Source organism: Catharus ustulatus, chromosome 8, assembly GCF_009819885.2.
Source record: "Catharus ustulatus isolate bCatUst1 chromosome 8, bCatUst1.pri.v2, whole genome shotgun sequence".
Lineage (NCBI taxonomy): Eukaryota > Metazoa > Chordata > Aves > Passeriformes > Turdidae > Catharus > Catharus ustulatus.
Genome location: NC_046228.1, coordinates 23,893,066 through 23,920,728, shown reverse-complemented (window position 1 = coordinate 23,920,728; position 27,663 = coordinate 23,893,066). Strand labels below are relative to the sequence as shown.

Sequence of the window (27,663 nt, the reverse complement as noted above, 5' to 3'; positions counted from 1 at the left end):
ATGAACTAATTCCTGCAGAGGAGCTCAAGCCAAATCCTGCAGAGACCAGCGGGAATCTCTCCAGGCTCTTGCAAAGGCAGTTTGCACACTGGAGAAAATGCTGGTGCTTGGTCATATTTATTGCCATGTCAGTTAAAACATGTTGTCAGTTAACACCTTCCCTAACACAACATATATTTTCTAAAGCTGAAGGAAAGCGAGCTTTTTCACCTCCTTTTATTCTTCAGGTAGTTATTCTGATTTATTTCTGAAATTGCACAACACACTAAATGCTGGTTCATGAAGTGGCCAGGGATCAATTATTACCTTTTCATGTGCAAACCGATCTTAAGGCATCTATCCATCTCTTATAGTCCTATCTACAGAAGATCTGTTCAATTTCAGAAAACTGAAAACATAAAAGGGAAGCTAAGGCAGGGTGACATTTGCTTTCCTTAGCTTGCTCTCTAAATGTTTGATGGGTGAGTTTATTATCTGCAGGAACAATGAACAAGCCAATACACCCTTTTCAAGGTTTACAGGTGCCTTAATGTAACTTGCTCATTTAATTTGGATCTATATACCTCCTGAGAAGGGCAGAAGATTTTCATTTTCAAGGCCTTATTTAGCCATAAAATGTGTATCCCGTTAGCTGAGATCAGATCTATGAATTTCATTTCATTTGGTGACAGGAGAAATAGCGATGTATGTATCACCCTCTCAATAACTGCTATTAGAAGGTGTGGGTTTCATGAAGAAATAGTGTGTTCCATGTCATAACATCTTTCATGAAATAACATTCAGGGCATTTGTAGCATAAGTATTTGAAAAGTATCAGTTCGCTCTAATTTTAAGAGTGTGGGGAAAATACAAACCCCTTTTGTGGCTGGAGCTGGCCACCTGAAAAATTAGGATGGATTTTGCTGGCTCCAACAAAGTCAGTAGGAGATTTTCTACAGCCTCAACGGGGCCAAAAATTCTCCTAGATTTCATACTATTATAGATATTGTACAATTTAGCCACCAAGGTCATTAAAATGCTATAATCCCTCGTGTGATACATGATGGGGTAAAAGCACTTACAAAGGTATTGCTTTCTAAACTGGTGTAATTATAGTAGTAATTCCCAGAGAAGTATTGCAAATGCATTTCCAGTTCCAGTTTCTCAATTTTTTTGTCAGTGTTCATTACAGTAGTGATATGCTTGTGTCTAAATCTTGTTGATGTCCTTCCAGAGGGCAGTAAAAAGCCCTAAAGTAAGTAAAGAAAAATTTAGTTGATGATTCTGACTGGCTGCTGAATCGCTGCCTTTTGAGCCCTGTCCCTCAGCTCATAATCTATAATGTTTGCTCTTATACCACACAGACTACTCACTCTTTGTTTATATTCATCTCCTTACAGTTTGTCTAACTTAAAGAGAAAAAGGAAAAAAAAATTAAAAAAAAGAAGAAAATTAAAGTCCTCACCACATCAACAGCTGTCAACGCTGAGCTGCATTTTCAGCCCCTGGGAAGTTTGCAGCTGGGCAAAGCTCTCTGTAGGGCAGTGGGGGCTGCTTTTGTTCAGGCTCTGGTGACAGAGCATGGGGCTCTAGCACCAAATCTCAGAGCAGGGGTCTACCCCTTCCAGCAGTGCAGAGAACAGAAATCTTCTCAAGATACCGAAGAAACACTGAGTTGTGAGCCCTCCTTTTCTGGTTCTAAGAAAGGAAAGGACATCAGGTCTCTGAATTATGGCAAAAAAAGATTCAAACTGAGATAAACATGAGTCTTGCAAGGGGTGAGAAAAGGGCCTGTTTCCTGATGGTGATCCTCTCAACAGTGATGAAAATCAGCTAGAGGTAAATCAAATTAAATGTTGTCTTTATGACAAGTGAGAAGCCTGATCTTAGGGCCCACTTATTTTTAACCTTACAGTTGCCCCATATTCCTTAAGAGCTGGAGATGAGGCAGTGAGGTGCTGGAGGCTCTGGGATTTTGCTTTTCCCAGGACTTGAAATTAGCCTTGTGCTCTGTACATGGGTGATACATGAATTTCCATCTGCTCTGAAGCTATCGAGATGTGCATTTCTCTTTGCTTCACAAAGGCACCCCTTTCTACTGCTTAACTGAGCTCTCAGATGTTATTTGAACAAAGAAGTGAAGAAAACCAGTAATAAGCCTTGGGTATTTATTCTTTTCCTGTGAGTGTGTCAGTCCTTTGACTGATGCTGACAGGATTTCTGTTCCTGTTGTGTTACTAGCTTCTTCACAGGTGCTACCAAATAAATACATCACTTTGGAAGATGATTTCTTACAACTGCCTGGCAAATTGCAGGGACGCTGTCAACTCATTCCTCACATGCTTTTATCAGACAGATACCAGACTAAAGACTAAATGAACAATACCTACTTTGATCAGATACAAGATTAAACATCAAATGAACAATACGTACTAGGCCTAGATTTGAAATGGTCATTGGGTTCACTGTGGTTTTACATCTCCTCATTAGCCCCTGGAGGAATCCAGTCACCAGCAGAAAACATTGCAAAGGAGCTTTGTGTCTTCTAAGGCAGAGGGAAACCTGCAAATAATAACATTTTGATTAAATACACCCCCTGAAAGCTTGTGGTGTTTCAAACAGATTGCCAGTTTGGACTTTCAGAAACCATGCATTTCAGTGTTTTTTAAGAATGCAAAGCATACAACATTTACATCTCAGAGTTTCATACACTCTTTTCTAGTAAATAAACCCAAGAATTTCTATTGTTTCTCAAAAAAATTGTTGGTGTTTAGTACATGTGTATAGTACACAAACAGTCTACTAAATCCATGTTTACAGCTTTGTTGAAAGTTAAAGGGACATAGAGGTGAGTGGATATAACATTGCACTGGGATTCAGGCTCCCACCTGTCTGGGGAAAACCCAGTTATTCCACCATTTTTGGATTTAATTGTGGAGGGGTTTTTTTTTTGTTTTTTGACTTGAAGTATTTTGGCTGGCAGTGTTAAGAAGCCACCACATTCTAGGCCAGGATCTGCAGTGTTTAGCCAGCAGGTGTTTCAGCCCTTGGTGAGTGTGAGAGTCTGTAGCACTGTACAGGAGACACAGGTTCAGCAGCTGTGTTGGCCACGGAGGTGAGCAGTGCACAAATCAAACCCTTTAACCAAGGCTTTATGAAGCAGATGCTGCCATATATTTTACTGATATAAAAGGGCTCAAATCTCCCAACTGGTGGCTTTGGTTGCTATAATAAAAATTATACTAAAATTAGTGTCTGATATATTAATTCATTTTTTGGTGATAAATAGCTTGATCAGTTCTGTGAGAAGGACAGAAAACTTGATAGGACATATAATCTACTGGGACATCAGAAACTGTTGTTACTCATGTGTCTACATGGGAAACAGGAAAGCAAGAAAATGTAGTGCTTCAAGCATATTCTAAACAGATCATTGTGCAGAAAAATTCTCTCAACACAGAAATCAAAAGGTTTGTAACAAGGAGAAGCAGTGCCTGCTCTGCAGTGACAGCTTCATGTTTATTTATTCTAGAAAGAATAAGAAGGAGATACTAAAGTAAAGACAGGATAATTTTATTCCCAGATCAAATAAAGGAACACAGAGTGTGTTCTGAACAAAGTGATTACTTTAGGGGGAACTAATACAATGAATGTTATTAAATTAAACAACTTTTTATAGGGCATCTCACATTAAGGATTTTAGTGTAAGTAATATTTCTGTCAGGCAAAGTGATGCAAGACAAAATAGCTTTTATAGAGGTATTCCTTAATACAGATATTCCTGTAAAAATGTATTCTATCTAGTACACTTCCTCTGTAGCAAATTATCACTTTGCTTAACAGCTCTGAGAAACAGCGATGTCAGGAGCAAAGATGACTGTTCTCCTTTCACTAGATGCCAGAAATCTTTGCTTTTAAATTAGTTTTTAGGTGCTAGTATACATAAAGCTGAGGTAAATGTCTGCTCAGCACAGATAGCTGGGAGAAATCCTCAGCTCCATGGGAGCTGTCTTCAGTGCAAATCCCAACTCCTTGCCTGTCTGCCCTACCTGTGTGTGGGAATTCTCAGGAGCAAACCCTTGCAGTGCTGAGCACAAGGTGCAGCTAAGCTGAATTTTTTACAGAAACCATGCTTTTGAGTACATTTACACACATTGGCTGTGGCAATCAGAGCTAAGAAATGTGGACCTATTGCATCTTTTCCTCTCCTGAAATGGACATCCGTATATCACCACACTTGAAGACCTAGAGCTACATTTTATTATCCTAGAATCTGAGAGGTCTCAGGGGGTAATTATGTATAAAATGACTAAAACATCTTGCCTCAGGTGCAGAGCTCTGGAAAGCCATGTCTTCTCTAAGGGTCGTAAGAGTGAGATGAAAAAGCCTGACTGCATCATCTTGTATTGTTCCCTCCAGTGCCTTTGCCAGTAATTTATCAAATCTGTATTTATCTTAGCATTTATATATGGCTCCCATTGCACCACTTTGCAATATTCAATTCCTTTATTCTCACAAGGGCCCTATCTGGTATATCCTGCATCACATCTCATGCAGTCTTGAGGAGAAGGATCATAGCAACAGAAAATGACAGGAATGTAGTCCCTTTTACTTATTTGCTACCTCAATCTCTAAATTGTGGTCTGATGCTTACTAGATAGGGCTTTGGTCTCTCATGTGGGAAATATGAAATGAGCAAGAGGAAACTGAGTTTGTTTAGAAATATGAAGGGCTCAGAGTTGTCCTCTATTTTTTGTTACTTTCTGCCAAAATATTGAGGACTTTTCAGGAACTAGAGAATTTACACATCATGTCACTGCAATTATTTGGTCAAGGTCTATAGCTTTTATTATTCAGGAAAGTTGACTGCAAAATGCTGATGTGCTTTTTGTGCTGAGGTATAATTTCCTTTTCTTATGGCACTTGCTGAAGAAAGACCTGCATGTTTTAATCCAATTTTGTGTTTTAATTCTTTTACTTTCTCAATAAAAATCTAAAAAAGCCTCCCAAAAATTCCACACAAAACAAAGGAGTGAAAAACAATAAATAAATAAATAAATAAATAAATAAATAAATAAATAAATAAATAAATAAATAATCCACCCCTAAATCTTTTGTTTCTTGTATTGGGAAGGATTTCTAAATGCTTTAATCTTTGCTCTGACCAAACATTACTAACCTGAAATTCCATCTTCAGTTGGTCATATGCAGAGATGGTATAGATCTCTTTTCCAATGCAACATTTCTCTGGGACAAGAGATTTTGAATCTCTGTGGTTCCTGAAGTATTGGAATGTCACAGAGAAAGGCTGTTTGGGTTGGGTACAGAACCAAGAACCAATTGTTGGGCGAGGAAGTGTCTGCCTATTTTCTTTATGCCAAGGAGGGAAGCATAGCATATTCTGTTAACTATTTATGCTCATCCTGACTTCATAGAATCATGGATGGATGCAGGCAAGTGACACTTGGAAAAACAGGACTTGAGAATTCTACTGCTCCCGGAGAGCTTAAGTGGCAAAGGCACTATCCAAGAACAATGGAGGATATATTTTGTATGGAAAATATATTTCTGGTGGGCCTAGACTCCATTATTAACCTTAGAATTCCCCAGGCTTTTATTAGCAAAGCACACTACCTTCAGTCACAGCACTTACAAGTAATGTCAGAAACCACCTGTGCTGACCTGAATGGTTTATTGGTCACTTGCACAAGCTATCAGGCAAAGTACAGTGGAATAATAAAACAGATTATGAGAAAGTCTGCTAGAACTTTCAAAAAGTTATAAAGTTACCTACACATACAGAAAGGAGGTGCAAGCTCTGGCACTTCCATGTCTAACCCTCAAACAGCCATCGTCTCCCTATCGATTTGATAGTAATTCAAGTTTTGAATAATACATTGGAAAGACTGTGATCTTGAGGACTTGTTACAGACATTTTCTCAACAGTCCAATCCAGACTGGAGGCTGGAGGCTTTGTCTACAGGCTAATTGTTGACTCTTGTTTACCCTCTGGGCACTTTTCGCAGTTCTGGCAGAAAAAACAGCCTTGCAGTGCTTGTAAAATATGGAATACATTTGCATCGTAGCAAATGAGAAACGAGTCCCAAAGTCTTAATGCTAACATTGGTATGAATGTAAATTTAATAGACCTGCAGTTTTTCCTTAACAGCCCCCATACCTTCTCTTTGTGATTCACAAGAGAAAACAACTCTTCAATAAAAAATATTTTAACCTTCGAACCATGCAAAGAAGTATTATCGTCCTGAGGAAGAAAAAGCATAAATTCAATGTAATTGTCCATTTATTTTTATTTTACTTTTCACACATAACAATATTACCCTTCTCATCACTCCTGCTATTAACAGATGGAAATATTCAACTGTAGAAGTTGCCCCAGTTATGAGGTTCTCTGACTTGTTCTAAACCACGGAGGGTAATGCCCAGGCTGCCAAGAGGCATCATTCTTTCATTTATGAATGCATGTTTATGAATTTCTGGGGATGCTGAACCACCTCTGACTACATATTTTGAGATAAGGACAAGTGCTGATGAGACTTAAATCATCCCCTTCACAGACTTTGTATTAAGGGGTTTGCAATGCACATAAATACTTTTATTACCAATAAATGCACCACAAAGTGCATTAAAAATCTCTAATATCATATATTGATTTCACATCTTGTGTCTTGTTTGAACTAAAATTTAAACAAGTGAAACTGGATAAAACACTTCTCACCAGCTTTGCAGTTTTAGAGAGATTATTTAATTTACTTTGCTGGAATTTTCTCACTGACAAACCTGAAGGAGTACAACTAAGAATGGTAGACTACCAAACAGCCAGTGAAAATTTCTTCATGCCAGGTAAAGAATGGACATAAAGAATTTATTAGCGGACTTAAGCGCAGGTGTTCTCCAGTGCCATTTTAAAAGTTCATTCCTCAGTCAAGGCAAATAAAAATAAAAATAAATTTTAAAATATATTTAAAGTTTGCTAAGTTCCTGTATTTAAAACATGTGAGTAGTTTAGCTTTCTCAGCACTTCAAGATACTCGAAAACTGAGCTATAAAGGAAGCTAGACACCCAATTTGCAATGGAAATATATAAGATGATGAATTGGATTTAATGGGCTCCAGTAAATCATAACATTAATGCTATTGCATGATACTTCACCTTAGCACCAGATTAAAAAAAATCTGTCTCAAGTTGAAAAACATATGCTCTAAACCCTCCAAGTCTGAGAAAAGAGCCAATTACTTTGAGATCTGTAAGCATATTAAGCACATCTGACTTTTGGTTTCAGTACAGATATGAAACATGGATGAAATATCCTTAAAAATTTTACTCTTTAAAATTTAATATCGGAATTTTCAGGACTAATGGACCTTTACAGATTAACATGTTTGTCACAGTTTTAAAAAGAATTGAAGAGTATGCCTGTTTTGGGGATGAAGAAACATAACCAATTTCACAAATGCCTTTTATCAAAACATCAATCCGGTAGAAAACACAAATATCACACAGAGAAATAATTAAAAAATGTACGAGCTGTGAATCTTGGATTACAACCAACTTAATAAAATTGCAAAGCCTTAGTCACTTTATTAGATGCAATTATTTTGTCTGAATTTTCTATGTGAAACTCCTATGACTTCTGTTCTTTCTTCTGTTTTGCCTTTTTTTTTTCTTTTGAACATGACTATAACTTTACTGTCTAAAATTGTGAGTGCAGTAGAAGTTTCTGTCATGTGGAATGGAAAGGAAAAAGTATTTTGGCAACTAACTGAGTAACTAACCCAGAGAGTCTCTGTTACTTAATAGTTGGTCAGGATATTTTCCTAAAGTTCCTCAACATGAAAAAGAAACCACCTCCTTGTGAACTTCCAAGTGTGAGCAGTAAAGGAGTTTCATACAATTTTCCAATGGCCTTTTGAAGGATAAGGAAACTGTAGTGTTCTCTTATTTCTGGCCCTTCCTTCAAAACTGCAGAAGACACTTATCCAAGCAAATGCTAAATATATCATTTAAACATAATTCTAAGAAAGGTGAATAGTTTGTCAACCTGGGAATCTAGCAAAGAAAGAGTTATTCAAATATATCCATAACTGTAACAAGCCATAGAAAGGTCACAAAAGTGCAGGCACAATTACACGATATTCATGGCTAGGAGAAAGATAATCCAGAAATTCTCAGTTGTACTAAATTTACAGACTCCTAAGCTTGTGTTCAGAAGGGTCAACACATGTCCTGGTGTTGGAACCCTGAAGCCTGGGAGTTTTGAACTTTCTGTACTTTCTGGCACTGACTCTCAAAAGAGCACCACTTTTGACTTGAAGCCTTGGAGAAGACTTCCAAATTTGAGTGATGGAGTTAAAACCACTGGTGTGGAGTCTATGTAGAAGTGTGTAATACCACTTGGTGAAGGGTTTGAAATTTGGGGTTTTAGAATACGGGACAAGATGGAAGTTCTTGGGCACTGACCCTTCTTCCTTCCTGTTCCTTTTTCTTCTTGATTTTAGGTAGTAGTTTTTGGTTGGATAGAAAATCCCACACTGTGGGTCACAGGCATTTGGGTCAAAACTATAAATAATGGAGATGTTAGTTTTTAATTGGATAGTTAGGCCTTAAAAGACCTTGTAATGAGCAAGACACAGCTCCATTTTGTCAATTTTAGCTTGTTAGCTAGAAGTGCTGTAGCACTCACTGCACTATAGATAATAATTAATAAACGACTGAGTCTGAACATGAAAATCCATCTCTTGAGCTTCAATCCTGACTCTGAGTGAAGGCAGAGGAGAAAAGAAGCCAGCCACTAATATCCTGGTGCCTCTGAGCTGCTTTGGGGCACACATAGAGCAGGCATGGCTGGGCTCAGAGGAGGGAGCTCCTGCCTCATCCACTGGGCTCTGGCAGTGGCTCTGCCCCATGGTCTCTCCCAGGAGCCACAGATCCATTCCTGCCCTTGCTGCAAACCTTAGTGAGATATGAACAGCTGTGCCAGACCTACTTGTTTTCCCCTTGTTACCAGGGTCTAATTAGACACTATCTAACACAGAGAAAAACAAAGAGACACCTTAGTGAGGAAGTTTTCAGTTTCAGTGAAAGAACCAAAGCACATGGAGATTCTCAGAACATGGGTCTCACGTGCACATGTCAGTCATGAGTAAACTCTTGACTGAGAGTCATGTTTGGAGATGAAGCAGCATCTTTTGGGTGAATTCTTCCTCTAAGGGATGCTGAATACCCGGGTCCCCTTCAGCAGGACAGACTTCCTGAAACCGCATCTTTCCAAAGGTTTGAATGATTGGGTGTGGCAAAGACAGTCTTGCCATTTACTGGCATCTTTGACTAAAGGAATTTGTTAAATAATCATTAAAAAAAGAGAGTTAAAGAGTTCACTGTTTCTCATTTTCAGCAGAAATAGAGGAATTTCTTCACACTGGTTCAGAAAAGGGGAATCTTTTCTGGCATAGAGGGAGTGGGAAATGGGCAGCAAGGACAGAATCACAACAGCTGACTGTCTGTGCAATTTATGGCATGATTTTTCAGAGAGAACTGCCCCATCTGTGCAGACTAAAGAAGCTGCCAGCAGTAGGAACAGGCAAGGTTTTTTTATATACTTGGAGGTGCTGGTGACATTTCCCACTTGAAGCTAAGGACAGAAATGTGGGGCGCAAAAGGAATAGTAGAAGTATTCCATGACCTGTTTAAACATGGTTTTAACAAAACTAGGGCTAGGGTCACCTAAGCCATCTACATTTTTACTTCAACTGGTCATTTTGTTTCAGCAGCTTCTGTGTATCATACTGAGAATTTCCATACTTGATTCCTTCTATGCAAATGCCTGCCTGTGTTTCAATTGTCAATACATATGAGTGGGGAGTTTGCACACTGACTTGTGTATAAGAGACAGAAAGGGAATGCATTTTATCTTTGGCAGTAGAGCAAAGCTTTTAACATGTGGTGCACTTATTAGCCTGACACTCGCCTTTAAGAGCTGCTGTAGTTATTATTTATCCTAAAAATGTGATATATTTTCTACTGTCTTTCTGAGTATGACAGAAAAGGAAATTACTCAGATTTTGCCTTCAACATCTCAATAGTTCAAAGAAGCAAGTAGAAAATAATTATATGACACAAAGGGAAAACTAAAGCAACTCCCATAATTATTTTCTCCCACCCAAATAGTATTACTGGCATTTGGAATTTCCTCCTGCCATCAGAAGAACACCTGGATTTCCCTTTCCATTGTACAATTTACATTTCTATAATTTTTGCACACCCAGAGCAGAAATACCTGCTTCTATTCCCTTGCAAATACCCTGTAGTAATTAGAAATGACCTGAAAACACAGTAGGATGTTGGCAGTTTCCCAGGGAAATCAAAGGTGGGAGTTGCTGGGAGAATTTGAGCTGGGAGGGCTGTGTCCACACTGGCTGACAGCACCTACAAAACATCAATTGCAGGTTGAGGCAGAAAAAGACAAGAGGGAAAGGTGGCTCTCAGCCAGGTCAGAGGTGGGAGCTTGGGTCCTGTGTTCTGGTGTGACAGACACTGCATGGATGTTGGCCACAGAACTTATTTCTCATGCACCATCAGCCTCAAATCAAGCTAATCCAGGAGGCTGGCTAGGCTTTGGGCAAGTCAGAATGGTTATCATGCCAACAGATCATAATGTGCTATTGACCTTGGTTTAGAAAAGATAGTGAGTTTTGTCTGAGTCACTCTAACACTGAAATATGTCCTTGACTTTAAGCTGGGACTAAGTCCCACTGAAACACTGTTTAGGACACAGAATGATTACCATCAACAGTGTTACTTAAAACCAGAGAAAAAACAGAGCAAATTAAAAAAATTAGAGCAAAAATATTCACAGTTTTTAATAAATGCAGGTAATGAGACCACTCAGAGCAGCAGGAATTTGGCCTGGCCAGATGTATTTGTGCAGCCAGGTTATAAGATCTAAATTTAGACAAGCACAACCACAAACATAAACAATGTGTAGTGAGTGTTTATGGCCTGCTCATTTATGTATGCCATGATTTTGTCTGTGCATCCTGGCCTCATAAAATCAGATAATTGTTTTGTTTAGATCCCCAAATGTCAATTTGGGCACTGCTGGATTTTTTTTCTCCACAGGAAGGACTTCATTTTCAGGAGGTGCTGAAAGAGATCTGTTGAAACTTATCCTGTGCTGGGTATCCATACAATAGGGGATGACAGCCATGGGAATGGTGACACTATTCCTACACCTTCACTGCACAGACCAGCTCAAACACCCATGGTAAGTGAGGAGTTCTGCAATTGGGAGGTGCATGTACCAGCCAGCACCACACACTCAGAAATCCACATTTTCCATAATTATAAACCTGGCTTATAATGTTCTTTAACGAACGTGTTTGCCTTGACTATAGCAGCCCATATAGAAACTGAGACCTTAGTAAGAGAGGGAAGGCTTCATAGATACAATGAAAGGAAAAATCAAGCCTCAAAAAAAGTGAAAGGAAAAACTGAAAACACCTACACTATCTATATTGTAAATATTCTGGATTCTTTCCTGGAAGAGAAAAAAAGAGGGGGGAAAAGGCTCTTCTGTAGATATATGTAAGAAGTTGAAGGTTTTGATTTGATCAGTTACTGGCATGATGCCATAACTGACAAGATTCTTCAATAAGTTAGATTATCCACCACTAAAATCTTGATATATTGGGTTATTAAGATCCAATGTCTTGCTGAAACCAAAGGAATTTAGGATCCAATCCTTAATTCAGTTTAGATTTACAAGGAAGAACTCTCTGAAGAGCTGAGAATAAATCCTGCAGACAGGTAGTTCTGGCACTGTTCCAAGTCTTACAAAAGCTGTGATGTCTTTCTAAGAGGTCCAGAAACCTGGGCTGTTTCTGAGTTTGTCTTTTTGAGCACACCTACTGTGGGCACAAATGCTCCTGCTTCTCAAACCCCACTGGAAGAACAGCACCTTTTAAAAACAGTCTGGTGATAATAAAACCTCACCTTAAATGGGGATTTTGTTGGACAGGAAGGGTTTGAATATTCATTTATTGTCTCCCTCTACATGCCCAGTACAGACAGTTCCATGAGACACCTCATCCCCCTTGTACAACGAATGGTGCACTCTGTGGCTTAAAACTCACTCTCTGTGCTCTTGCTCTCATTATGAAATGTTATTGTATTTGGAACTTGACATAATGATGCCCATAACTGACCTGTCAGTGTAGATCAGAACAAATCATATTCAGCATGGCAGGTAATTGTGATTAAACCTTGGCCCTATTTTGTAATATGAACAAGCAGCTCAAGACCTGTCTGGGAAGGGCTCTAATAATCAGACCTCCATTTTCAAAGGTACAGAAATTTTGTCGATATGAGACAACTAAAGTGAGACAAGAATTTTAAAAATTCAAGAAATTAACATGATGTATATGCTGCAGGCTGTAGTTTAATCTTTGAGAAATACAGCTATCTGCAGCAGAGGCATATAGGAAATTTTTAAGGTAACCAATGGTAAAGGTATAACTTCCTTTCAGAGCATCATCCTGTACATTTAAAATCCCTTTTGGAGCAAGCCAGTGTTTTCAAGCTGTTCTCTGCCAAAATGCCCAGTGTGTCCTATTATCTACAACAGTATGTGTGCTATTCTTTCCCAAATCAAAGCTGGTATTCAAAACTGGACACATGCGAAGGGAGCAGGGCCTGGATATGGCCCAGGAAAGATTTTCAGTATTTTGAGATCAGAGCATTTTATTCTTTTGGAAGATGTTGGTGCTTGTTTTTTGTGCAACATGATATCGGCAGGTATGGCTCAGAAGATACCGTCCTCACATAGAGGGGCGAGCGGATCCACACCTGCGTGGCTGCACTAGATATTGATCATGTCTTCTGGGGATACACAAGGAAAGAAAAGGAGGATTTTTCCCTTTTAAATCCGTGTTAGGAATTATGCAGTTCTCCAGTGGAGCCCCTCGCTGGCTGTATGTGCTGCTTTGTTTCCTGTAGTGAGAGGGATATAAAAAGTGCAGATAACGAAACCTAACTAGAAGGGTAGGCCTCTTAAAAGTATTCATTGTCTGGGGAAAGAGGGAGGAAGGAACTCACCTGACCTTGACCACCCAAGCTTTTAACGCTCAAAAAGACTTTCAAAGCTTTCTGAGGGAGATTTACAGCTGTGAAAGGACGCTGGAATTACACTGCGGCAGAAGGAATATAATTCACCTTGACTCACTCCCCTCCCCCAAAATCATCCAAGTCACTTCTGCATTTTTAGAGATGTGAGTACATTGTTTTGGAAATTGATTGACAGAATCCAAGGAATTCCTAGTTTAACGCCCTCACACAGTCTCTTCCTCTAAATTTCTAGCAGTTCCCTCTCAGTGGCTGCCTTTGCTGTGAGAGTCAGTCTCCACATCCCTGTGCTCTCTGCTACAAAAGAAACCCATCACCCAGGGTCTGGGGCTGCTGCAACTAACACATTGCAGCCATAATAAGCTCCTAAAAGCACTTACTGATAAAGGCAGCTGTTGTGGGCAGGCCATAGTTCTCAGCCCTCTGGGCTCTTATTATCAATAGCAGTCCAGTCTGGATGCCTCCTTACTAAACTACTGCAATATTATTGCTGGCTCTATCCCCAGAAAGTCCAGGCAGGGTTAGGGAGCCACAGTGTTGCACACTCAAAATTCATGGTCTCTAAATTTTGCATGATATTGTTATTGTGCTAATATGTCCCAACAGCAATAATAAAAAATATCTGCTTCCAGAGGCACTGAGAGAATGACTCCAGATCAACTCCCTGTTCAGACCTCCAAGAGAAACTGTTTTTGTCAAAGACTTCTTGAATAATGGGGAATATACAAACAAAGCTCCTGGAATTCTCAGCATCTAGGGCTGCTGCTTCAATTTTAACTTGCACAAACACAGGATTGCTCTGGTGGCAAAAAGCAGGTGCTTTTCTTTTCTAGTATTTGAACAATTTCAGGGTCTTTGGGTTTTTAGTGCCTAAGGGTACAAAACAATTCAGTGCCTGAGAGAATGTAACTCTAATAATTTCTTTCAGTCAGAGAAGCTGCAAAAACAGAACAAAGTTTTCTTTTTCACTCTTCATGCATCAAGAAAATGATTAGAGGCTGGGGCAGCTCCTGGCAGGTGCAACTCCCACAGGGGCCCTGTGCCACTTATGTCAGGGGTACGTGATGTGCACACAGGACTGCTGTGCTGCATCCCAGCCTGTCTCACCTGCCCAAAGAGATGCTTTGGAGTGCTGGGATCTCTGAACCTGCTTTCAAGTTCTTTACTGAAGGTACAAATAATCATGACAAGCTACAGGAATGTGATCTCTTCCCTTCTCTCCTTTCTCTCTGCTATCATGTATTATAGTGAACATTCTGGAGGAGATCAGTAAAAAGTCCCTGAATATAAGCCTCTGCACTTAAAATATCAAAATTGCAAGTAGGACCGTATTCCCTGAGTTTTGGAAAAAAATGGTACCATTTTATTTGCAGACTTTACCGCTAGGATCTTCCTGAATTATTTTATTCATTATGTTTCTTCTTTACAATCAGTATTCATTTCACAAGTCAATAACATATGGGACGTATCAATACGCTCAAGTGAAGATGACACATTCATAACTCATACAGCTGTTTTTTCACACCTGAGAAGGAATATAATGCTCCATATCAGTGCTCATCCACAGCTGTAGCACATAAATAAAAAACGTAGATTGTGCGGAAAAAAGAAACAGTGACTTAAAAGAAAACTCAGCTGCTTAACTGCACATTGCTTCACTCCTCAGAAAGCTAGGAATCTATTAAGCCTGGTTGTGAGAAGTTGTTCTTTCCAGATTAACTCTTTGTCAGGGAACACTGCTGGCTGTGAGCTGTGATTGGAAATGAAAGGTGTGAAGCACCAGGAGAAGCAGCCATGCCCTGGGCAGGGAGTGTCCCTGGGAACTGCGGTGCATCCCACCACTTTAGAGCCTTTTAGACCACAAAGGAAGGGTTAAAGATTTTGCTGCATAGATTTTGCACTTTACTACAACTCATTTGTGTTTAAGATCCAGCTGCAGCTTTCTAGGTGAACTCAAAGAGCCAAGACCCACACCCCCCATAGTCTCTCCTCCAAGAGCAAAGCAAACCAACTGCCACTTCTGACAAATGCCAAGACCTCCCCTTTCTCACCATCTCTTTTCTTCCTCAGCATTTTCTCCTCATCAGACAATGCTCAGATTTAGGATCCTTTGCTCTCCTGACAGCACTCACTCTGGTCCTGTCTGTGGCAGGCACAGCCAGGTGCCCCAGCAGTGGTGGCAGCAGCTCTGCTGTGAGCAGGGGGCACAGAGGGCACAGTGCCCCAGAACCCAGCCCCTCCCAGCTCCAGATTTGCCACTATGCTCAGACAGTCTCCCTTTAATATCATCACCTGGTTATTTTGCTTCAGCTTCCTCATGCTGTGTATTTGTGGGGGCAAGAGCTACAGAGCAAATTCTAAGTATTTTGTTCAAAGTAGATGTTTCAAGACTTTTTAAAATGGTTTCCACTCTTTTCATTTTTTCTTCCAGCACTATTTAATTTTTAAAAAGATCATCTTTAGAAAGAAAGGTCTGTCTTTTAAAATATTTGCCAATTCTGAGACTTTAGAAGAAAAAAAAACTAGCCACTGTTTCTCTCAAACCTAGATAGGACCAAAGCTGTATGTTCCTGCAGAAATTATGTAAATAAATGCCCTGATCCCAGAGAAGCGCTGGCCTTTGTTGATCATGTCTGTGAAAAAACAAAGCAGCAAAAAGACAGCACAGTAATGATCACACTTCTACAGGAACAGACAGAAAGGAATTGGTATTTCCCAAACAGATTAGGAGGTAGTTGAAATTAATGTTTTCCAAACTCTTTTGGTCTAAAAAAATAACGGAGGCAAAAAAAAACTACTAATAAAATTCATTTACTTAAGGCTTATGAAACTCCTTCCTATTCCTTGGTCCTAGCTGTCTGTTACAATCTATTGCAGGACTGTGACAGCATTTAGGAGTTTAATGCCCATGGAATAGAAAGTTGTCACAGGTTGATGGGCTCCTGCTGCTAGATAGTGTCCACATCATTAATCATGGACACTTATCTCCTCTGCCTCACAGGAGAGCCACAGTGACACTTGCTCACTTTACAGTGGAGGACACCAAAAACTATAATCTACCAGTGGTAAATTTACCATGAGATTGTGACAAGGACCAGAGACAAGTATAGGCAGCTCAGGAACACATTTATCATGCAGTGATGAGGACTCCAGCTGACCTCTGGCCTCATCCACACATCCCTGCTCCCATCTGCAGACCCCACACTGCCACTCAGCCCCTGTGGCCAGGGCTGCAGCCAAGCCCCTGACTGCCACTGTGCCAGCACCTCAGTCTGCAGTCTGAGCTGATGGACCAGTCAAAACAGCAGCCTAGTTTGTGTCTGAACAGAAAGGAACATTTTTCTTTGCATTAATCCCAAAAAATTCCCTTACTTTCATTTGACACAGAAAAATTTTGTTGGGGAAAAAATATTTGCTTTATATTCTTAAAGACATTTCTGATGTAATTAATTCAATTGAGAAGGAAAGGTTAATTTCATGCTGCAGTCAAAAGACAGAAATATGTGTTGAAGTAAAACATTAGTCAAAATACTCTGGAAAACCAGATTAGCTGAAGTTCTAAATAGGACCTGAGTTAACAGGTCCATTTAAAAAAAGACTATTGTAACTAATGGATTATAAAATATTCTAAGTGCTGTCCAACACTGTAGAGAGATAGGGGACACTGCAGTGTCCAACACTGTAGAGAGGCTCTTGATGAAGCCTCAAGTCACTTTGAGATTTGAGAGCTGTGCATAAAAAACAGAGCAAATCACGTTCTACCAAGATACCAGGAAAAGATGTGAACACACACACACTGTATAATATTCTGGTTATTTACTGCTAGCTGGAACTGGGACAGCAAATACAATATAGTTAAGAAAAAAAAATTACCCACTGCTATGACTTACTGAAGGGAAGGTAGATGGCAGTGTATTCTATTACTTGAGATATCTAAATCTGTCTACTTTTACACAAAACAACTAGATTTGAGTATGTAGGGAGAATTTTCCTATGGGAGGTTAATTATCACTGCTCAAAGCTTTTTTTTAGTCAGCCAAATAAGACTTTTTTTTGCAGGTCCTACTTTTCTGTAGGTAACTGATAATTTACCTTGGACACCTCCCTTTACATCAACCAGCATGTCCATAAGAGCTGGAAAAGTGCTAATGAAAAAAAGATGATAATAAGCAAACAGCCCTCTTGATATTTGCAGCTCATCAAAGGGCTGGTCAGTGTTTTCTTTAGTTTATTTGGAGCAGATTTTGCATTCAAAAGTCGGAAACTGGATATTTTGAGTACCAAAGAACATCACAACTGATTATGTAATCTCAGAGGGAATGATATTTTTCATTATTTTCTTCCCTATTGCTTTTATTTCTTTGTATGACCTATAATATGTCCCATAAACAGAAAAAATAAACCAATTCTTACGGTTTTTTAAAATGAAGATGTTAGATGTTAAAAAAAAAAGTTATAAAATCATTATAAATGATAATACATAAAATAATAAATGAACAAACAAATAAATGCTGTTAGATGCTATTCATCATGTTAGATGACTGTTCAAGCAAATGAAAAGATGAGTACATTGATAAGGATGAAGTACTTTGAAATTATTTTGCTTAGAACTCAGTGTTACAAACACCAAAGGTGGGATTTTGATCCCACTGTGGCTTAAAATTGGTGCAATTTTGCTGAGTTAATTTGGCTTTATTGAGACATAACTGAGGTCAGAACTGTATCTTGATGCTGCTGTGAGTGAATAAAGGATGAATCAATATTAAGTTTGTTCTTTCCACGTTTGTGGTTTTTTGATGGCCTGTAACAATGAGACACCAGTGTGCTACTATTATCCTTCATAATGAAAACTTATCTTGACTTGGACTTTACATTTCAGGACTTCCTTTTGATATTTCCAGATAGTTTCTCTGTAAAGATATGTATACTAACGTTATGTTGAAGGGCAGCAATATGATAATACTGTTCTAGCTGAGATGCCAACAAAGCTAACTCATGCAATTTCTATTTTTCTCAGTTTTGCCTTCATGAAATTTATATTGCTTGATTTTATTTTTAAAAGGAAGCAAAGCCAGTATACCAGATCACAGAAATAAACGACCCTTTTTCCTTGTTTCTGTAAACAACTTAACTCTTTGCTATATGACATAAAGGAAGAACATGCAAACCACACACAAAAGAAAGAAAGATAAAAATGAAGTGTATGTTCTTAAGTGATTCTGACCTGATCTGTTATGATCATTTAGATACAGCGAATATCTTAATAATTCGTGCCATTGGGTATCTGTACTGCAGTATTACATAAACATGAGTGACCAGAGATGTCTTTTCTATAGAAAAGATTGAAATATTGGGCCAGAAGAGAATCATGAATCTTTTGAAAATTTGTGAATGTGTGATTATGAATGCATTTCATAAAATTCCAGGCACTTCCATATTTTCCCAATTTTTTCACTAATTGTAAGATTTCAGATATGTTGGCCTGCTGCAGGTACACTTGTAACCTCCCCATCAGCAAACACAGCCTAATGGGAACTGTCTTGCCACAGATTTACTTTGAAATACATACTTTGCACATATCAGCCTATTTTAATGCCAAACATATTGTAAACCTTTATTAGTGATCGTGGGTCAGAGTGGAAATGAAACAGTCAAGGTAGAAAGGAGGAATACTTGTTCATCTTGAATTTATTTCAGGTTTATTCATTTCCCCCATGTTTGAGCCTGTCTCTCATCTTTCAAACTCAAAACCTAGAATTAGTGTACATGAATAATTTGGTGTAACCACATACACAGTATATGAAAAGAAAGCTCAGGAAGAAAGAATTACTTGACATGAATTGTCCTGTTTTTCAGACAGTTTTTCTGGCCTGATAAAATGTTACATTTGTATATTTGCAGTGCAGTGTTCCAGTAGCATGTGCTGCTATATAATTCCACTCAGTCTCTTAGCCTCAAAGAATAGATCTGATGCTTTCTTTCTCATATTTTACTTGAGACATTTAACTTTTTGTTATTTTCAATGCTTTTAAATACTAAAATGTGGGATATCAATAAACTGGTACCATAATTTAAGACAATTTGGGTTTTTTTCTGTTTTCTGTGACACTCCTTTGCTCTCAGGTTTAAGACAGCTGGTGAAAGGCAGAAAAGCTGCATTCCAGGAGAAGGAAGAAATGCAAATCTCCATTCCCCCTGGTCCCATGCAGCATTTCAAACTCTTTATATCATTAGGAATAACCTCCCTTCACCGAGTGCTTTGGCTTGGGACTGTGGCAGTAGGAAGCTAATTCAGTTACTGTCTATTCAATTTGAAAACATATAATTGTGTTTGTTTAATCATGGCCTCTGCTGAGACATGATCTTATGATCCTGTAATTTTTTTACCAGACTTCCAGGCAATAAAAATCCCAGAGAATTCAGTGCATCTCACAATGCTCACTTGATTTCAACATTTGAAAATTCACCATTCAAGAAGTCACTACCCTGGGCTGTGGTAACAAATCACATGAGTGTTCCAGGTCCATCTCAGTACAGGATTTCTTAAATTACCTCTTCACAATGGGTCAAAATAGAATAATTTTTTTTACAGCTACAGCTATTTCAGGGTAAATATGTGAATAGAACTATAGACTTTGGACTTTCAAAGTCACCTGAGAGAATTCAGCATCTTGCTTTTATGTCAGTTCTACAGGCCTTGAAAACTTCATTTGTGTGTGCTGAAAAACTCATCCTCTATCCTTTTAGATACAGTGATAGGAAGATTTTGCATTTGTATATTATATGGGTACATACTGTAGCCACTTAGTCATAGGTATGAGGAAGTGTCTTAAAGAGAAACCACATCACACTGGATGCATGCAGCCCTCCATAACACCACTGCTATGTGTTCAAATACTGAAATTTTATCGCAACTTATTTGTTGTTTTCCAGAGAGGTAAAGCTCACTTACAGTACTCCATGTTTATCTCACGGAATACTGTTCCTTAAGGAATAAAAATATGAAGCATCAGTAATCTGGGGTTATTTGTGAAACCCAGTCACATTTGCATTTATTCCTTTGTCAGTTGATACAGGGATATTATGTCACATTGTAAGTTTGCAGATAATTGAGGGGAAATAACCACAATAATGAAGTCACTGCTGGATTACATTCTGATAGGTGGCAAATCAATTCATTTATGATACTTCCTTTGTCATACTAAGGTATTTTATTGTGCAAAGAAAACCTCTCAAATTAATAAAACTTAAATCCATAAAGTCCTATGTATCAAGTAGCGCACCATAGAAAAAGTATCAATCACTAAAAGAAGAAAACTGATAAATGCTAGTATGAGAGATCATTTGTAAAAAGAATCTTGCTTTGAAGAGGATTATGCTCTAACAGGGATACACCATGGTATGAATACATGCTTATACCATCAGTGTGCAGACATCTGTAGATATGTACACAGAAAGCTGTGCACACACACTGATGCTGTGACCTCTGTTACCTCTTTTGTATTTGATTAGTTCTGCTGGCAGGTACCAATTGCAACACAGAAAGAGCCCAGTGAGTCCCAAACAGTTGCATCACAATGTTATTTAATAATGCTTCTGTGGTGCTTTTGATTTCAAATGAAATATGATTTAATAACAAGAAATAAAGCTGTTATTAGGCTCTTTCTAACATGATTTAGCTCAAATGGGATTTCGTAAAATTGCTAAACTTGTGTAAAAAGGAAAGAGCTTAGAGAGCCTTACAAATTATGTACGCAATAATGTATTTATTCACCCCCCTTCCATCACAGCCTGTGCACATTTGCAAAAGACTCATTCGTGCTGCACAATACACTTCAAGAGGTCGTAATGAAGCAGTGATACCATCACCACCTTGTCAAAGATACTGCACAGACAACCCTGGCAAATACAGAGTACAAAAAGCTCTACAGCAGTGCCCTTCAAATTCATGGGCTCTCTTTAGTGATCCCACCACTAACGGTCATTTCTTTGGTAACACTGAAAGAAAAAATTTCCTTCTTTAACATAGTGAAAAGCAACATGGCACAAATTAGGCTAGGCTGAAAATTTTAGAGAATTGACATATCTTGAGGAAACCGAATTATCAATTACTGGAAGATTAAAACTGCCTAGCCAGTGGGTCAAGACTAACTTTTAATTAACAATTAACAATTTAATGCATGTTAATGTTTTCTGCAGTTTGAAGGGTTTCAAAGTGTTCAAGGTAAGTGCTAACTAATATTTCAAAGAACAGCTAGTGTGCTTTAAACAACAAACAAACAAAACCCAACCAACCAACCAACCAACCAACCAACCAACCAGGCTTTTAGTTCTTTAAGTCAGATTCTGGATTTTCAAACGTACCAATACTCTATGGTGGGGTTTCAGTTTACCACTTCTTTTTTAACAAAGGAGTGGATGAATGGATGGATGAAGAGGAGACTGAGGAACCCCAAAGCTTATTCACAGTTGAATAAATGATGAAACCTACTGGAATTTGCTCAGCTCCCAAAAACTGTAATAAAATTGGAAATTGAGATAGAAATTTCTCAAGATTTCCCAGGAAATTTTCATAGCTATTTTCTCCATTGCTCAGGTAACCCTGTCCAGATGATTTGTGTAACCAGCCCCTGAAGCCCAGGCTCAGCAGTGTGAATTCTGTGCTGACACATGTATTGACATCCTGAATAGGCTGTTAATTTTTTTCCCCCAAACTGGAAATGTTTGCTTGAGCATCACAGTAAGTAAACAACCTGTAGTTAAACAATGATCAAGTGATTACAGCATCTACCCATCAGTCCTAAAAAAAGCCTTTTAGTACATCATGGGCCACCAAGACCAAATCTTAATCAAACACAGTAGTATATCTTCACTAAATAATGGAACAGTTGAAAGATGATAAATTTCTATAATAATTTCTTTCTAAACTGATGCTCTGTGAATATGTTTAATGAGTTGCCAAAAGAATTTCAGCCTAGCTTAAAGCAGTAGAGGAAAATGTAAACTGCCCTGTGGACATTTCTTGGTGCTGCTGGTATGGGAGGCTTGACTCACTGGCACCAATGACAGCCTGATTTGCACAGATGTAAGTCTCATGAATTTTGAACCAGCAGAAGCACATATATATCACAATGAAATATGATTCTTTTTCCAAGTGGCACTACAACAATGGAAATGTCTTTATGCAGGCAATTAAAAGGAATTTGTTATTTTAAACGGAAGCATAGTTTTTTCCCCATGTGTTTACTCCTAATGAGACAATAGCAGCAATTGATCTGATTTACTGGAAGGCACATCTTCTATAAATTCTTCTTGTAAAACCAGTGAGTTAAAAGAATTTAGAGTAGGGAGGTTTTACCTGCATCACTTGTGTCAGCAATCTGAAGGGAGGTGACAAATAGGCATATAATGAGACACATGGCTTTATACCTGGCAATCTCACACATAAAAAGAATGTCAAGCGTATTTGACAGAATGAAATGAAACTAAAATGTTAGCATTAATTGCTACTCAGTGCTGCATTACCAGCCCCACAATCCAAATCAATTATGAAGATTTGTATCAGTTGTGAGACCAAAAAGATTTTGGAAGCCTGTCAACTCGAGGGTGTCATTACCTAATGATGATATGACTGCTCTGGGTTCTGCTCAGAACAAGGATAGTCACAACCACCCACTTCCAGGACTGCAACCAAAATGGTTCAAATGTAGTATGTTAAAGGAAAGTTGACAGGTGTATGGTTAAACATCAGAGATTTGAACAAAAAGATGTATTTTCCACGTGGAAATACAAACCTCAGATTGCTTAGGGGAGTACCCCCCACCCTGCTCATCTAAGTTAAATGAGAATTCTGTGTGCTGCTCCAGAAGCCATTACATTTATTTGATTAACAAAATTAAAACACTGATACACTGAGGAATTATAGATTTATTTTTTTTCATAATAGTAGATATATTTTGGTACCTTAAAGAAACAGTTGTGTGAAGACTTATCAAAGTTTGCTGTGTTGGTGAATTAGTCAAGGAAGTAACTCCTCAAGTGGTGATAGCAGAGATGATAAAATCTTACAGCAGAGTACTGTTAGATGAAGAGAACTTCTTTGTTACTGAGAAAAAAAATTCCATCTAGAAGCAATGGCATGGGATTTTTGTCCCTTCATTCCATCAATGAGATCAAATGGATGGTGATTTAGGTAACAAGAAGAAATTTCATGTGAAGGAATGGTAAGTGAATGTGGTCTTTCCCATAGGCCTTCCCACGGTGCTTGCAGAAGGATAGAGAAGACTATATTCAAAATTCTGCTTTTATTTAAAAAAAAAAAAGCTTCCTCCATTTTCAAGGGAATAAATTGCTCTCCCTTTGGAAGTACAAGATGCACAAGACTGTCTAGGAAGTGTAGCATCTCATCTCCATGTACAGTGCACAACACCTCTGCATCCCTATTGAATTGTTTCCTTTGAGAGAAGTCTTTTGCATATACTGAGGAGAAAATATTAAGTAAAGCAAAATATTTCTGCAAAGCAAATCTGCAGAATGGAAGAAAGATAAAAGCAGAGTTAGCCAGAGGACCAGCAGCCTCTGTCTCTCTGGGTTTCTTTTCCCAGCTGAGCTGTGATGGAATAGCAGCACTGACAGTTGTCACTCTTGTGTTGGGTGTTGGTCTGATGCATCAAACATCTTCTACTTTGAAACTGCCCAGCATTAAATGCAAATAACTGGTTAAATCACACAACCCTGAGTCCTCCTAAGAATAACACACCTGCATCCACAGGAGAAGGGAAAGGAGAAGAACATGCCAATGAAGCATGACTTCCTGAGTTCCAGTGGGTTTTGCTTCTTGGTTTGGTGTTGGGTTGCTTTTTTTTAATTTTAAATTTTTTAAAATTTTATTATTAAATGAAGGTTGAAGCATCGGAGTCTAAATGTCCCATCTTGTGAATACATTTAAGCTATTCCTATTTGTCCCTGATCTAAGCTCTACACAAAAAAGAAACAAGCAGTGCCAAATGAGTAAAACCTACCACTGGGTGAAAATATCCATTAGAGAAGGATTCTAATTTTAGAAATAGGTAGTTTAAGAAAAAGTATACTTAGTTTATCTTCAAGATCATCAAAGCATACATTATTCTTTAATGAAAGAATGGCATCTACTTTGCGTTAGCCAGACTTTACCAAATAAGGATGTTCTTTGGATGGTGCTGAAAATCAAAGTGTTAATGTCAAAGCTGAACGAAGCACTGTTTTACTGTATTTGATTCTTGCTATAGGAAACAGGCTCTTGATTTGCATCTTGGGACTGCTCTTCTGCTGTCCCTCCCATTAATTATGAGCTTCCAATATTTTACTGACATTGATACTACATGCTGAAAGACAGGAACAGCTCAGGAAAGATCACGGAGTGAGGGAACAGTATCCTTCACGTCCCCTAGCACAGAAGTCCACTGTCTGCTTCATCTCCCTTCACCAGTGTGTAACTGAGGTCAAGAAGATTTAGTACTTTGGGGTATTTTAGTCAGCCAAAGAAACGTTAGAAAAGTTAGAGAGAAAATGAAGGCAAGAGCCATATAACTTATGCTTGGACCATGTTCAGTGGAAAGAAGGACATGAGCCCATCACATGGAAAAGCTAGGTTAATGTTTATGCATTTTCAGTGGTTTTCTCTCCATATGTAGGCAGTATAAAGATTACTAACATAAGATTTGATTTTTGTCCCTCAAAGCCTCTAAACAGACTAGCAGTACAAAATGTTGACTGTGGAGTCCTTGTGGTGGCTGGGCTCTGAGTCTCCCACAAACCTTGAGACTTACTGAAAATTGCTTCTTACTGAGCTACATCAAATCCTGTTTTAGCAAAATTTTCTAGTTCTCCTGACTCCTTTTCTGCAAATTCACCATTCAAAAAGAGTTTAAATAGACATATATAGTAAAATAATGGAAAAAAAGAAGTAATTCCCTTTTCAGTAGCATGAAAATAAGATATAAATATGCAGAATTGGAAGTCTCACAATGTCTTTCAAACTATATGCTACTCAGTGTATTAGAGACCAAGTGTGAAACACTGACCTTGTTAATTCTAGTAGTCAGGGACATAATTTTATGTTCCAACTAAAAAAGATTTTCAAATTTACTAAATCTTCATAATGTCTGTTTTCACTTACATTTCAGAATGCCATTACCAAGATAATCAGTGCTAACTAGTACTAGTTATCTTTGAAATTTGTTCCTTGATCAAGACATCAGTATGTTTTGGACATACTAAACAGCATAACAGCTAGCTTTTTAAAATTTTCAATCTACTCCCTGCTCTCTCTTCCCCCACTCCTGAATTTTAATCACCTTTTGAAATCCATATAAAAAGTTAGCAGTGTTCCTGTGAAAGATTTTAATGGTTACCATGTAATGATTGGGATTGTATCTTGTCTTGTACACTTTCAGAGAATAGTACCAGGTGCTTAAAAAGAGACTGTAGGAGAAAGGCTAAACCCATGTGTCCCACTTACTGCCCTGTGATTATGGGGTGTTTTGCCAATCAAGAACACATTAATTCACAAGTAATATCTTGTTATAGACTACCTAAAAGAAAGTTGTTACACAAGGTTAATTTTTCAGCTAATAAGCACCCACTCTGCTTTCTTCAGTAATTCCTAAAGTCCGCGGGACTTCTTTATGATTACATCTTTGCATTCAAACCAAGCCAAACAAAGCAAAGTACACAGAAGCCTTCCCTCAGCTTTGGGTACTCCTGCCTGCACTACAGAGCAGACTCTGAGGCAGGTTGAACTCTGCCAGCTATCCTGAAGTTTATGGCCTCTCAAGGATGAATGGTGTGCTTCAAGGAATAAGATTTAGAAATGCACCCATCATAGCCCTGTGAAACAACAGACTGGAAGGATGAATAAGAATCTTTGCTCTGGCCTTTATTAAGTCACGGAGGCTTAGTAAAACATTTCTGGGAGAGCAACTACATTTATCTTTTCCATTATAGCATTTGAGCCCTGAGCATCTATGAATCCTATTCTTCTTTTCTATCTGCTTAAAAGCAGCACTAGTAACTGGTGTTAATATCATTGATAGATAGCATTCATTTGTGTAAAGAAATAAGAATTTTACCTTACTTCACACACAAATCCTCTACTGCAATTTTTGATCCTGTAATTTGTAATTGCAATTTGTGCTTGATTCACGTGCTCACAGTCTGCTACTGAAGTGTTGTCTATCGGATTTTTGGGCATCCTTCACACACAGCAGGTGACAAAACTCGGTGCAAGCCTATTCCAGTGAGACACCAAGTATCCCAGTGCTCCAACACTAGCCAAACCTGGGCAGGGCTGGGACCAGTCCTGGGGTGGCACATGCCAGGGGGTGGTTCCTCTGTCTTGGAGAACTCCTCTGTCTCAGATCACCAGCAAGTATTTCATTCCTTCAAGCACCCGGCTGCTTAAGATATATTCCCTCTGAATTTCATGTCTTGTTTGAAAAGATTACTCAAAATCAATGAGGAAGACAGGCTAGGAAAACAAATGTAGCCAAGTAATTTCTTAAGCACGGTTATCTTTACTCTGAAGAGAACACCAGGGAGTTACTAATCTTTACAAAACCAAAAGGATCCCTGAGACATGCTGCTTTTCTTTGCAGCCCTTCAGCTGATATATGAGTCCAAAGCCTGGTCAACACTTAAATCCAGACAGACTCCCACTTGAATTCTCTGCACTGGCTCATTTTTCTGGCAAGTTGCAGCGGCTCTGTATTCAGCCCAGACAGTATCTTGCCTTAAATACATTTTTAATCCTGTTTTGCCACATAGTCAGCCTACATAATTTGAACCTCGAGCCTGGGGAAGCAACCCAATAGAATAATTACTGAGTCTTTCCTAAGCGATGCGTCCGGCCAGGCTGTTACAGCAAAATCAATGTTTAGCATCAGCTCCCAGTCTCCACCTCTCCTTCCCCCAACCTCCAAATCAAGCTAGTTTTTCAGTAAAAAGACGTCCACATAGATTTTCACAGACAGCCAAACAGAGGATTAGAAACCACAATTTACAAACCAGACCTGGTTTGATACAATAGATACTGAATAGGATGTACGAGCTTTGCTCAGTGTCCTCACTGACTGCTTCTGGTCATTAAAAACACCGGTTCCCTGGAGTATTGGTGCCTTTCCTACTCTGACATATTTCAGTGCAGCTCCTGAGACTCTCCCTTCGAAATCTGTCTGTTCTCATTTCAGCAGGATGCAGTATTTATTTACTTCTGCAAGGAAAATTCCTGCTCAAATTGACTGTTGCACTGCATCTCAACAGCATTTCCATTTGATTCCAAAGGTAAGAAATACCAGTAATTTCACGATTATAAGCCGCACCATTTTGACTAAAGTTTTGCTCTGTACCCGGAAGTGCGGCTTGTATTCCGGAGCCGCTAATATATGAAAAAAAGTTCAGAAATTTGCCAACTGGAAATGCGAGCATGCAGCAGCCCCAAGCCAAGCCAAGTGTGTGTGGTACTGAGCAGGGCCAGGGCTGCCCCCGGCAGCTGCGAGGGAGGGGGAGCT

The 27,663-nt window shown here is 38.8% G+C and overlaps 1 long non-coding RNA gene across 1 annotated transcript in view; it reads right to left on the bottom strand.

The window, feature by feature from the left end:
• The window catches only part of LOC116999594, a 120,661-nt gene that overhangs the window by 2,874 nt on the left and 90,124 nt on the right, over nt 1-27,663 (bottom strand). The window contains exons 2-3 of the long non-coding RNA XR_004418588.1: nt 2,413-2,541; nt 1,445-1,677 (exon numbers count right to left, since the gene is read on the bottom strand). This is a non-coding gene — a long non-coding RNA (uncharacterized LOC116999594). The remainder of the gene's footprint in view (nt 1-1,444; nt 1,678-2,412; nt 2,542-27,663) is intronic.